Source organism: Coenobita brevimanus, chromosome 97 (assembly GCF_032717465.1).
Source record: "Coenobita brevimanus isolate Jiangsu-jjx chromosome 97, ASM3271746v2, whole genome shotgun sequence".
Taxonomy (NCBI): Eukaryota; Metazoa; Arthropoda; class Malacostraca; order Decapoda; family Coenobitidae; genus Coenobita; species Coenobita brevimanus.
In genome coordinates this window covers 16064956-16079955 of record NC_137050.1, presented here as the reverse complement: position 1 = coordinate 16079955, position 15000 = coordinate 16064956, and the positions used below count along the sequence as shown (strand labels likewise).

The following is a 15000-nucleotide window of genomic DNA, read 5'->3' as shown; positions in this document are numbered from 1 at the left end:
CTACGATAGGCTCGTGGCACCCGTCTAGCAACAAACTCTCATCTCTTTTCTGTCCTACTATCTAATGCAAGATTTAACCATTACTTCCAGTCCTTCATTTATGCAACAGGTCAGCTCTGGAACTGTCTCCCTTTGTCTGCATTTCCGACTTTCTTTGATCTCCAGTCATTCAAAAGCAGTGTGTCCAGGCATCTCGGAATGAACCGAGCTTGAATTTGGCTCTTTGTTGTATTGTTTTTGTTGTTTTCTTGGAAGGAACGGTTTGTGGGCTCCTGGTGCTTGGTTCCTTCTTCCTTGCATAAAAAATAGAGAAATAAGCAAAAATATTCAAAAATCTTCATTCTTCATTATAAGGATGTAATATTAGATACCAAAGGATGAATGTCAAGATTAATATGTTATGCTTAAGTAAAATATTCGGCAGCTAGTTACATAATCAGCGTGAGAGTTGGTATTTTATGGGCCAACAGAGCTAGAGATATCGAGATGTTCTTCGTCTGGCCAAGAGATCTATAGTATAATTCATCATCTGTTGGATGCATCATTGATAGGGAACATTCCAGGGTAGCTCTAGGAGGGCAGATTTTCTGGATAAGAGACAGAGGAATGAACATACGAGCCGTAGGTCAATGTTTGGGTATTTCATCCATGGCTGTCACTAAACGTATTACAAGATTTGAGGAGACTAGAGTTTTCATGAGCTGGGGGGGGGGGGATGAAAAATATTTTCCTGGTATCCCTGCTTGTCGTATGAGGCGACTAAATGGAGTTATTTCGTCTTCAGTCTTCCTCTCCTTACTGTCTTCCTCATTTCTTTCGTCCTACCTCTAATTTTTAGGTTTCCGATTCCGATTTTTTTTTTTTCCGGGCTCTATTTTTCACTCTACTCATATCAGGTTAAACATGTGGTCTCATGGCATGAATAATTTAAGGACCTCCCACTGATGTTAACCCTGCCTCCCTTCCTGGGTCAAGCCTTTCAACCAGCTAACCAGTCAAGCCGCTTCATCGCCAAGCTGCTTCATTGTCAAGCTGCTTTCATTCCAAGACCACTTCTGCACCAAGACCACTTCTACGTCAAGACCACTTCTACGCCAACACCACTTCCACACTAAGACCACTTCTACACCAAGATCACTTCTACGCCAACACCACTTCTACATTAAGACCAGTTCAACACCAAGACCACTTCTACACCAAAACCACTTCTACACAAAGACCACTTCTACGCCAACACCACCTCTACGCCAAAACCATCCATTTCTACGTCTCCTCTCCCGCTTCTGTTCCACTGTTATAGCCTATTCGGTCTCATCTGAGAATAGAAGGGCCTTCAGTTTTTGAAAGCTGGCAGATGATTGCTTGTCCGAATGCATTCATTAGTAACAATGTATTTTAAATAATTTTTAATATATGGGTTACAATTACAGTTTTTGACAAGATTGGTTAAACAGATAAATAAATAAATAAATACATTAATAATGTGTGTATATATATATATATATATATATATATATATATATATATATATATATATATATATATATATATATATATATATATAGTTATCTGCATAGACTAAAAAAAAAAAAGGCTTTACCAAGTCCAGCAGATGGCCTAGATACATGTGAAATTATCAGTTCTGTCAGATCAACATATAGTTTTGTCGTAAAAATAACGTATAGTTTACCTTAATTTGCCTGAACACGGAAAAAAATCAAGGATCAAGTAAAATTTTGTTTGAAAGTGTTGATTTGGCAGGAAAGCTGAAATTTTCACATGTATCTAGGCCATCTGATAAACTTGGCACGGCTTCATTTTTTTAATTAAGGTATGCAGATAACTAACAATTTATTTAACACTCTACCTATCTATCTATATAATTTAAGCAATCGTATCGTCAGAAACTGTAATTGTAATCCTTATAATGAAAATTACTTAAAATACATCGCTACAAATGAAAAAACTCGAACAACCAATCAGCTGCCGACTTTCCAAAACTTAAGACTCTTCGCAGATGAGCTCGATTAGGCTATAGTTATGTTTGCCTTGAATTAGCGCCATATGGTGTAAAAATTTCATTATCCAGTTCAACTCGTGAGCTTGGGTATGTATGAAAATCTGCTCATGTTGTAATTTGTAGTAGGGCAATGAGTATATTACACAATAATCATTCCAAGCATCTGGGATTAGACGAATAACGTATTTACTAATGTGTGCGTGGCGGGGGTGGAGGGGTAGGAAGGAAAAGAGGTTTAGACACTGGACACGTTGGTATGACGGTTTCCGAAAACACTGATTGCGGTGTCCTGCCCAATCCCTTCACTCTTTAACACCGCGACTCGCCAAGTAGTATAGGTACAGGCTTGCGACCATCACCCTTTCCCGAATCAATCTCTCTCTCTTTCTCTCTCTCTCTCTCTCACACACACACACACACACACACACACACATTTCAGTCGGACTATCGTCAGATGACAGTACTAAGCTGAGAAAATTCCTAAAGTAAACAGAGGTGAAGATAATGTTCTTGAGGCTCCACTACAAGAGGTTTTCCCTCGCTTACATTAAATATTTTTGTAGGCAGTATGAACAAAATAGCAGAAAATATAAACCACCATACTGCGAAGGTTAGTAGACACGAAATGGATGTCTTCCATTCCTTTTAATTAAGCTTACCTGTCACTGTGGAGCGCCTTGACACAACTGCCTCCACCACACCAGTCCCACACACACCTACTTCCACCACGCATCAAACACCATTGCCACCCTCATTATGCCTACCTTTCCCTACCACCATGATATGACCCCCTCCCCTTCCCACTCCTACTCTGACCCCTACCACACCTTTTCCTCTGAATTAGCCCCCCCCCCCTCCTTCATATTCACTCATCTTTCATCTTCTTTCCTCACATGTTCATCATCACCCAATCCTCTCTTCTTACACATCTATCGAATATTTCCATCTCTAGTTCTCTCTCTCTCTCTCTCTTTCTCCTGTTTTACTCCCATCTCTCTCATTCATTCTTGGCCTCACTCCTCCCGTTTCCTCACGGACCTTATTAACCCCCTTTCTCTTACCTCCCTTCTCCCACACCACTCTCTCTTCCTCAACTCCTCCTCCCACCTTTCTTGTCGTCCCATCTTTTCCCCTCCCCATTACCTCCCACACTTCCCCATTCCATCAACTAATTTCCCTCACCACCAACCAGCCTCTCAGTCACCACAGTGTCCATGCCCCCATTACTAAGTAGGTCGATGCACCTGTATACATATCCTTACCACCCTCTCACAGCTCACTCTAACGTACAGTCAAGTCCATAAACTCCTTTACGTAGGCTACATGGATCTTCAAACTGGCAGAGACCAGAAAATATATTTGATTATTATAGCTGCTGGTCTCGTTTGGCAAGATATATTTGATTTGACATCTTAACACTTTGGGGGGCTCTGAACTAATGAAAATGAGATGCAATCCCATCTGATTACTGCTGTTTAGTTTGTCACAGTCTTTCGACATTTTGACATCTTTTACACATTCCGGGTTCCAAACTGAAGAGAGATGCGAGACCATTTATTTCCCGTTAATTGCTTTGACGAACGCTGCTTTTGCTTGCCAGCAAAAATTTGTGGAACTAATAGCCTTTCCATCACAAAATGTTTGCAAATACCATTATCTTTGTTTCCATATCGTTACTGAGCCCACAGTAACCAATTTGATCAACAAGTCGAAAAAATTACTTGCACAAATTTTAGAGTGTCTCTACCTTTGAAAATTTCGCTCCGTCGCGTGGCAGGCGATCACCAAAATTTTTGTTTGGCATTTTTCTGGCATTCCTTGGACTTACTCAAACCTAATGCAAAAATAATTAGGTCGATGTCTATGACCGTTCTCGTAAGAGAAAAGAACAAACGCACAGACAACACACACATATACAACCTGACTTTATTATCTGTATATTTAGTCTGAGGGAATTATGCCACTCTCATAATTTTAATACTAAGTCACAGTTGTCATTTGATGAGCCATAGTTATGAGGTAGGAAAGAGTATCCTTGCTATTTGTCAAATTAACCCTTGAATCTAACTACACCTGGCCATCAACTGAACTGAAAGGGGTTACAGATCTTTATCATGCTAAAGTAAACGCACTGTAATGATGCGTACTGTTAACTATTTTATCAAGATTTCAAGTAATTATAGGTACTTATCTTATTCTTAATACCAGACAATTTTATTTAGCAGACAGAATTACAAAAAGGCATATACCATCTCTAGAACCTCTTTAATTACGATGATTGAACGCAAGGACGTTCCTCATTCTCCCTAATGCCAGACTATTTTATTCCTTAAACAGCAAATCCCGTAATATAGTATTATCTACCATCTGGACAATATGCCAACAAATTTATTGTGCGCTTATGTGACGAATATCTTAATACCGTTAGTCTTTGGGCAGCCAATGATTAATAAGAAGTCTATCTATCTATCTATAGCCCGACGCCCTAATCCCGCAAAGGGTGGCCGGAGACAAAATGCCTCCAAGTCGCTCTGTCACCCACCATTTGACCACCCTCCCCCAACTCACTCCCCCCTCCCTCATATACCTCTCAACTCCAACCCTCCACCTCATCCTCGGTCTACCCCTCCCTTTCCCTCCCTCCATCTCACCTATATACACCCTCTTAGTCAGTTTCATTCTTCATTCTCTCCACATGTCCAAACCACCTCAATGTATTTCTCCTAATCTTCTCAACCACATCCACATCCACCCCACAACGTTCCTTCACTTCTTCATTCGTCAGCCTGTCCCTCCATGTCACTCCACATGCTCCTCTCAAGTAACTCATTTCCACTGCTCTCACTCTTGACTTGTTCCCCTCTTGCAAGGTCCTCGCCTCGCTTCCATACGTCAGCGTAGGGATTACAATACTATCATGCAGTGACTTCTTAACCTCCATACTGACCTCGCTATTTCTCATCACTGCTTTCAGTGAACCAACAACCTTCCTTCCCTGCTGTACCCTTTCACGCACTTCATCCCCCAACGTTCCATCCTTACTCATCACACTACCCAAGTACTTGAATGCACTCACATTCTCCATATCCTCACCATCCAACCTCACTGTACACTCTGTGACTTCATTCCTCTCAAACACCATAACTTTACTCTTGTTTACATTAACTTTCAGATTCCTCTTCCTACACACTGTCCCAAATTCATTCACCAAACCTTGCAACTCCCATTCATCTTCACTCAACAATACTGTATCATAGCAAACAGCAACACCAGAATCTTCCAAATCTCACCCTCATTCATTAGAGCCACCCTCACATCCACTGCCCTACCTTGCACCTCCTTTACAATCCCATCCATGTATATATTAAACAGCCATGGACATCACACAACCCTGTTTCTGTCCCACATTGAGATAAAAGAACTCACTCAGCTCACCATCCACTCGCACCGTAGCCCTAGCTCCTTCGTACTTACTCTTCACAGCACTCAACAATTTCCCCTCCACTCCATATATTTTTAATACCTTCCACATACCTTGCCTATCTATTCTGTCATAAGCTTTCTCCAAGTCCATGAAGGCAGCATACACTTTCCCTTCTCTATATAGATACTTCTCCACTAAACATCTTAGAACAAATATCTGATCTACACACCCTTTTCCCTTCCTAAATCCCCCTCGTTCTTCTCCAACTAGCTCCTCTGTCATATGTGTACCTATCAATGAGTATTCTACCATATATTTTTCCAGTCACACTAAGAAGGCAAATACCCTTATGGTTACCACACACTTCTCTCTCCCCTTTTCCTTTGTATAAAGGAACAATTATACCTGATTTCCAGTCCTCTGGAACCCTTCCCACTTCCCAAGCCAATCTGCACAACTTCCATATCCACTCCACAACAATCTCACCCCCATAACCCAACATTTCACCACACACTCCATCAATTCCTGGGGCCTTTCCCATCTTGATCTTCTTCATTACTTCCACTACTTCCGCCCTACCGATCTCTTCCTCCCTCCTCTCACCTCTTCTTCTCCCACCCATTCCCCAACCACTTATACTCGCACTGCCCTCACTCTCTACATTCAATAAATCCTCAAAAAGCTCCTTCCATCTCCTCAGTTTCTCTCTCTTCTCCACCAACAATCTATTATTCCTATCTTTCACTCCCCTACTATTTCCCCTTTCACACTGTCTTACTTTCTTTACCTCCTTCCAAAACAATTTCTTACTCTCCCTACATTTCACACTCAGATTCCTCCCAAATTCTTCATCCACTTTCTTCTTACTCTCCTTCACCTGTCTCTTCACCTCCCTTCTCCTGCTCACATATACCTCACTCTTCTCTCTCTCATCTTCTTCCTTACCTCTACTCGCTAGCCATTCACAATATGCCTTCTTCTTCTGTTCCACAGCTCATTTCACCTCATCATTCCACCATGCTGTCCCTTGCACACCCTTGCATCTCCTCCTCACTCCACAAACCACCTCACACGCTGCGCCTATCTCTTCCGTGAATATCTGACATACGTCTTCCACCCCTTCCATCTGCTCTAACTAATACCTTCCCAATCTCTCTTCCACCATGCTCTTATACTCTGCCATTTTGTCACTATCTTGCAACTTCTCCAGTCTTCTCACAGGAGCTGTTTCCTCCTGTCTTCCCCTTCGTCTCTTCAATCATTTTCTTTGCAGCTTTACCTTGGCCATCACTAAGTGATGGTCCGAGACTCCATTTCCCCACCCTCTCCACACTCTTGCATCCAACACTTGTCTTCTCATTCGCTCATCCACACACACGTAGTCTATCATTGCCTTTCGTTCAACAAATTCACCATCCATCCTCCTCATTATTCTCCATGTACTCCGTGTTATTATCAGGCATCTAGCCAGTGCACGTCTAAAAATGAGCCTATATATATATATATATATATACACACACACACACACTAGCAGGGGCATCCGGCGTTGCCGGGCCAAAAAGGCGAACACTCTAATCCTATTCGTTCCACTTCAATCTTTCTGTCTACTCCAGAAAGACCATGTACAGTACCTATTATGCTTTTGAAGTGAGGTAATAAGAGGTCCAGGAACTTTCTATTTCAGCTTTTGCACACTAACGCACATTATTTGTGCGCACTTGTTTAATATTACCGGTGACCTCTTATAACTTCCAACCGGTGACCTCAAATGTCCTCGGAGGTCAACCTCACATAGACCATGTCCGAACTGCAGGTCATGTGAGTCCATGCCAAAAATTTGGCTGCTTGGCCCAGTCGTTCGAGCGTGTATTACTGGTGACCCCGAATGACCTCCGACCAGTGACCTCAAATGACCTCCATTTATATTCATACTCTCTCTCTCTCTCTCTCTCTCTCTCTCTCTCTCTATATATATATATATATATATATATATATATATATATATAGAGATCGTTTGAAGGATCCAGTAAATTACACACACACACACACACACATTACACACACACACACATGCATATATATATATATATATATATATATATATATATGGATGGGGTGATGAGAAAAGTAATGGAGAGGGGGATGGCGTTGGTAATGAATGGCGGTGGATGGAATATCTCAAATTTGTTGTATGCTGATGATGCAGTACTACTTGCAAATTCCGGACAAGAACTTGGTAGACTAGTGCTGAGTTTTGCTGATGTCTTTGAGCGTCGTGTCTTGAGAGTAAATGTAGAAAAGAGTAAAGTGATGGATATTGAGAGAGAAGCTTACTCCCACTGTGATGTTACAGTGAATGGAGAGAGACTGAAATTGGTGAGAGAGTTCAAATACCTGGGTACAGTGATAGAAAAGAGAGGAAATGTGCAAAAGAAGTGGAAAATGGAGTGACACAAGGAAGGAAAGTAGCTGGTGCAATGAAGGCCTTGATAAGAAACAGGCTTGAGTGTTGCAGCTGCACGAGGCTTACATGAAGGAGCGTCGGTGCCAACTTTAAGATATGGATGTTAGACTATGGTGTAGCATGAAGATGAAAAGTCAAGAGGGAGAGCAGTGGAGATGGGACTGCTGAGGAATGTACGTGGAGTACAGAGAGTGGACAGGGTACGAAATAACGTGATTCGGGAAAGATGTGGAGTGAGGAAGTCTGTGGACACCAGAATCGTAGAGAGCGTACTGAGATGGTATGGTCATGTGGAGAGAATGGATAACAACAGACTGGTGAAAAAGTTATATATGAGCGACTTTGAAGGAGGGAGGAGGCGAGGCAGGCCAAGGAGAAGATGGAGATACGGTGGATGAGTGTGTGAAAAAGAGAGGTTTGAAAGTCGATGAGGCTAGGGGACTCCAAGAGATCGAGCTGCCTGGATAAATATTGTGGGAAGTGCATGATCAGGGATTTGGCACCCCTTTTTAACGTGACAGCGTTCGGATTTACTCTATCGGATACGTTTATATGAAGCTGCAGAACGTGGTGAATATTTTTGGCGTATCAGATACAACCAGGATTCCAAAGGCTTGAATGGTGAGAGAATGGAAGCGTGGCCCATTGGACTGGGCAAGTTTGGGCTGTCTGGACATTGCTACTCCTCACCCTACCCTAGGATGGGAAAGGAGGTCCGGATGATGATGATGATGATGATGATGATGATGATGATGATGCTATCTATCTATCTATCCATCTATATACCGGTAAATGTATACCGTATATATATATATATATATATATATATATATATATATATATATATATATATATATATATATATATATATACCAGTAAATATATACCGTATATATGTACTGTATATATACCGGTAAATACATATATATATATATATATATATATATATATTTTATGTGTCCGACTCTGGGCAAAGGCTGCAGGGCCTATTTCTCGGGGGCAGTGACCCATTCCGAGGCCCAGTAGTCCTCCTACACCTCCACATGTCACCACTTCGGCGCTAACACCCACCTTCCATATTGAATACATGCTAGGGCTGTCTCATACAGGACTGGTGTATTGGTATTAGCGGGGGTGTTTTTACGACATGTCGGCGGGTCATCTGGTAGATCAGGAAAGTCTGCTTTATTAGGACATTCAAATCCTTAAACTGTTCCCTGCCCCAGCCGGGATTCGAACCTGGGTCCATCAGGACTGCAGGCCGCCTCTCTCTCTCTCTCTCTCTCTCTCTCTCTCTCTCTCTATATATATATATATATATATATATATATATATATATATATATATATATATATATATATATATATATATATATATATATATATATATATATATGTATGTATGTATATTACGTGTCCAACTCTGGGCAAAGGCTTCAGGACCTATCCCAAGGTCCAATAGTCCTCCTACATATCTCCACATGTCAGCATTTCGGCGCTAACACCCACCGTCCATATTGGAAACATACTAGGGATGTCTCATACAGGACTGGTGTATTAGTGGGGGAATTTTTACGACATCGGCGAGTCATTTTTTTGAAATTCAAATCCTTAAACTGTTCCCTGCTCAAGCCAGGATTCGACCCTGGGTCCATTAGGACTGCAGGCCACCTCACTACCGATTTAGCCGCCACCTATTAGCAAACATGGTTTTTCATTCTGAAGATACGTTTGTCCGATTTTGAAAAAAAAAAAAAAAAATCTCTCGACAAGAAAAAATATTTAAAAGTAAACAAAACTGCCAGCATTCCCAAGCGAATGCAAGATGGTCTGCACAGTTACAAGCCCAGGAGCATTAAGTATTCACCTGGAAAAAAAATCGAGAAAGCTGATTTTTTCAGGAAAGCTACATAGAAACCTCCTAAGTCAAAATCAACAAACATTCTAAACATTCCATGCAAGCTAACCATGTGGGACGAAAAACTCAGGATGGCCGCCATCGGAATGGGACGAGTATATAGGTTAATGACTTAAATTCACCCTTGATCATGTAATATCACCTTTTATGGGTTTTAAGGAGTGATAAATCCATTTCTTCTATCATTCTAAGAATACTATGTCACTGATATTCACAAAAAACTTGGGCAAAACTAAAAAAATCGGAAATCTGTATTGATAATTTTGCTATGAATTTATAAGCTAGAGCAAACTTCATCAGATTTTTTATTTTTCAGGTTGGATGCAGACTGAAGTGTAGAGGCAGAAGTACACAGACGGATAGAAGACAGTGTGAATGGAACGAGATGGCAGCACAAGAACAGTGTGATATTTGTGATTTTTGTGATAAGCCAATCACCTCTGACCGAAGTACTGTCACAGAAAGAGGCCTACCTAGCATACTGAACATTAATGTTGATCTGAGGGATGGACTTGATGAAAAGCTATCATCTAAAGTGTTGCCAGTTCCGGCTCATAAGGAGTGCAATGAACATTACATCATGCCATCATACATAAAAGAGCGAAAATGGGAGTCAGAAGAATCGGAGAGACAAATGCATAAGAAAATCGCCTGCCGTTCACAGGCCACTATCTTTAATACAAAACAAGACTATCTTTACTGTGGGAAATATGTGGACAACCAAAGGACCAACGTGAGGTGACTCACGAAGCAGAAACAACTGAACTATTATTATCTGTTGCAGCGAAGGCGATGGAGCGAGCTGATAGTTCGGGAAAGTCTGCATATTCACGCTTTAAAAATGTTGGTGATCTTGTAGCAGCTGAGGCCAAGTACCACCATGACTGTCAGATTCGATTTCATGATGAGCGAGGGCTTCAGATGAAAACAAAAAGGAGGTCTTCTGGGTCAGTCGACACCAAAAGACACGCATACCTCCAGGAATCCACAATTGCGTGTGATAACAGACACTTTCTCACTTTTCGGAATTACCTGTCACACCATTCGCCATTTGCCTACACATGTGAAAACCGCGAGAGACTGGTCTGCATTGATAATGGAGTCGTGGCATCTATTTGCGCTAATGCAGTTTGTGCAGTCAAATCAGATGAGGGGGCAGCTGCGGGTACCACTGGCCTGAACTAAGCGGATGTTAAGCTCAAAACACGTGACAAGGTTATACCTATTGGTGATGCAACCTATACTGCCATTCTCCGTGGCAAACACGTTGCGGTCTAACCCACACTACTCTTCATGCGGGTCACATGTGTGATAAAGAACCGATCAGAAATGGAGAATCACCTTAAACATGAATTTAGCAAACAACCGCCAGCACTATTTGACAATGGTACAATAAGTGAAAACAACAAAAGTGGTCTTGCCAAGGTGCTGAAAGCTCCAGTCGTCCCAGTATCCAGTGAAGCTCTTAAGAATCCATACTATGTGCTGGATGGAGGATTTTTGCTGCAAAATGTGACATGGCCTGTGGACTGCACGTACGGTGATGTGTGTGACGGCTATGTGAATCAAATTATCAATAACGATGGCAAAGAATGCACTGTCTGCTTTGATGGCTCCACAAATCTTACCCTGTCAACCATGGTAGCTGAACAGAACCGCTGCACTGATCCAAATGTCTCTGCAGACATTGTATTTGATTTCAACACATCAGTCACGGGCAATCAACGCTCCATTTAGCTGATCGTAACATCAAGTCATGATTAATCAACAGGCTGAAGGACCGGCAAGCATTGCTTGGTATCAAAATTAGGATGATGCTGGCTACTTTTTGCACAGCACTGGCATTTGTTGGGAATATCGCACGACCTGTTGTACTTGTGGCAAAGGATATAGATCTGCTTGTCATGTTGGTTGATAAGGCCACAACAGACAATATCTATATGCAGTATGCAAGAGACTTTGTTTATAGCATAAACAGCATCCCGCAGACAATGCATCCACACACCCGACAACACATACTGATTGCACACTCTATCACCGGATGTGACACAGCTTCTGCTTTATACGGCACTGGCAAAAAGAAGACCTTGACAGTCTTGGAATGCGAGGATTGGATGACGCTGGATGTGTTAAAGAAGAGTTATGCCAGCCATGAAGAAGTAGCCAAAGTAGGGGAAATATTCTTACTGAAGTTATATAATGCCAATCAGACATGTACAACACTTGATAAGCTGAGATTTGTGCAGTACATGCTGACGATGAGCAAAGCACCCAGCAGCTTTCAATTCGGAGCCTACCTCCCACATTCTCACCTGCAAAGTACCACTCGTATCGAGCCTACTTCGCAGTTCAGGAGTGGTTGGGCAATGTTGAGGATCTAAATCCTACTATGGGGCTGGGAGCTTCAAGATGAAATGCTCAATTCCATTTTGACGGACAGACCAGTAGCAACAGAGCATATTCTCATTGTTTCATGTGGGTGCAAAAGCTGGAAAGCAGGACTCTACTGTAAACCTATGTGTTCCTCGTGTACTGGACAATCTTATGCTAAATCATCCCCACGTGATGAAGATACTGAGTCCCCATGCTATAACTGTGACCATAACTAGTTATACTAATAATATGTTTCGTTTAAAAGTAGTTCAATAATTGCTGCTGGCAAAAGTTGGTGCTCGTTGTTACCTTTAAATGTGTTGAATTTACCATTTTATTCAAAATAGTACATTACCTTCATCATATTTTGAACATATGTCAATAAATCATTGAAATAATGGTAAAAACTGTTTTCTAATACCCAAAGACCCTTAAAAAGAGTTATTTCATGACCATCTGTGACTTCTGATTCCAAAGCTACATAAGCGACCCATGCTGTTGGCGGCCATCTTGGGTTTTCGTCCCACACGGGTAGCTCATGTGGAATGTTTAGAATGTTTGTGCATTTTGACTTAGCATGCTTCCAAGTAGCTTCCCTAAAAAGAATAAATTTCTCGAATTTTTTTCCAGGTTCCCTTCGAATTTGAGCTAATGCTCCTGCTTATACGGTACACTTACATGTTTCTGTGCAAACTGCCATGATGATTAATACACATGCAGACGCACTGGATCTCCAAATTTGGGAGTTTGTATAGCTGGGCAAAAAAAAAAAAAAAAAAAAAAAAAAAAAAAAAAAAAAAGGATTCCGGGGTTATTGGACCAAGGAACAACTGTGCCATGGTCGAAGTGAACTGGTGGAGAAATAAACGAATGGCACCAAGTCGAGAAAGCGTTTTGGAGAGAGAGAGAGAGAATCAGAGGAGATACAATTGGTCTCCACTCTCCGGTGTGGAGGACTATTTTATATATATATATATATATATATATATATATATATATATATATATATATATATATATATATATATATATATATATATATATATATATATATATATATATATATATATATATATATATATATATATATATATACAGGTGAACTATGTACTGAGACGCACTTGACAAACAGTTGCACTCACACACTTGCACTAGCCCACTGACCCACTTTTTTTTTTTTTTTTAATGCCCCGGGAGTCGACAAAATGAAATTTGTCCCCTAGGTATCATGATGCCCATACTTGTTCGTGGATCACTGAGTTTATGAGGTTGGGTCAAGAATTTCGAAGGCCTGAATGATCACTGAATGGATTATGTGGTCAATAATATTGGGCACTCCGTTTATAGCTCTTTTGTGATTTTCTTTTTTTGTCTCAGGATCCTTCTCATCGCAAGTATCACTCCGATTACCACCTCAGGCCAACAGATCACGAGGGGTTCCGGAGGGAAAGAAAGAAAGAATGAAATTCCAGACTGGCTGCACTCCATGCTCGCTTTTTACTGCGCAACCGCCACTTTCCTTTAACCAAAAATACAGCACAGCAATGTTGGAGCCATACTGTAGGGGACTTGCGAAGCTCATAGGCACTCTTCCTTACCGATTTCTCTTGCATATTACACCTTAACCCTGTTAATCACGAGGGGTCTCTCATTACATGATGAAAATCGTCTAGTGACAGAAGAAATATAATAATTATCAAGATATTGTTTCTAACACTTTCACAACAAGCGTTATCTCCTAACCTGAATTTAATCGTCCGATGGTAACAAAAAACAAACATAAAGTCGGCGTCGTGGCACAAGTTAGCTTGTTCAGTGTCAGTGATATGAAGAATTTTATAAACATGTTTTGAAGACCAATTTTTTCGGTTTTAGTGGGAATGCTCAATGTGCAGGGGTTAATATTTTCTCGTATGATATTTATATTATAATTACTGAAATGGGTCCATAAATTACACACGAGATTATCAGTATACCATACCCATGAGTAAACTGATATGGAAGAGGTGAACAGGAACCTCCAAGCCCACGTGAAAAATGTCTTTGGTGTTACGGTAAGAACGCAGGTTAATGATTATTGACATGATAGTTTTTGAATGTTAACTAATAAGTAACAAGATCGCAAGTGCAAGGATGAAACTGAGTGTAAGATGGAAAGCGGAGTGGGATAAAATGTGGGGTGGTGGTTGTGGAAGTATATATAAGGTTGAAGAGTGTATGCGTAAGGGAGAGGTGGGATGGATGGGTAAAATTGGGTGGTATGTGCAGAAGGGTGAGGTGGGATGGAATGTGGGAGGTAGTTCTGAAAGGGTAAGGTTGAGGATGCAGGAAGGCAGCATTGATGGAACGTGGGTAACAGCTGCGGGTGGATAAATTAGGAGAAATGTGCAGGAGGGCGGGATGAGATGGACTGAAGGACTGTGGGTGTGTCAAGTTAACCACGTGTTTCCCAGGACGTATTTCTCTAGCAAAATATAATCGTCCATTACTTGCTTGAATATATCACAGACGTCATTGCACTGAAAAGGTTAATGAAGAGTGTTTCTATTTCGTCAGCAAAAAATTATCATGATCAGCAGGTCACAATCAATCAATCAATCATTTCCTGTGGCACCCTCGGGGATGCATAGGGCCTCGATGAACTCACACCACCACATCCTATCTTGTGCTAACTCCTCAAGATCTCCCCAACACTCATCTCCAGCTTCCCGTCTCATTGTCCTCACCCACGTCTCTTTTGGCCTTCCTCTACCTCTCCTACCAGGTGCCACCCACCCTGGTGTACCTCGTACTATTCCCTGTC

At 41.3% G+C, this 15000-nt stretch overlaps 1 protein-coding gene across 1 annotated transcript in view; it reads right to left on the bottom strand.

Annotated features, from left to right (window-relative positions):
• The window catches only part of LOC145413833 (phospholipid scramblase 1-like), a 118280-nt gene that overhangs the window by 55494 nt on the left and 47786 nt on the right, over window positions 1-15000 (bottom strand). The gene's annotated exons all lie outside the window — the stretch shown is intronic.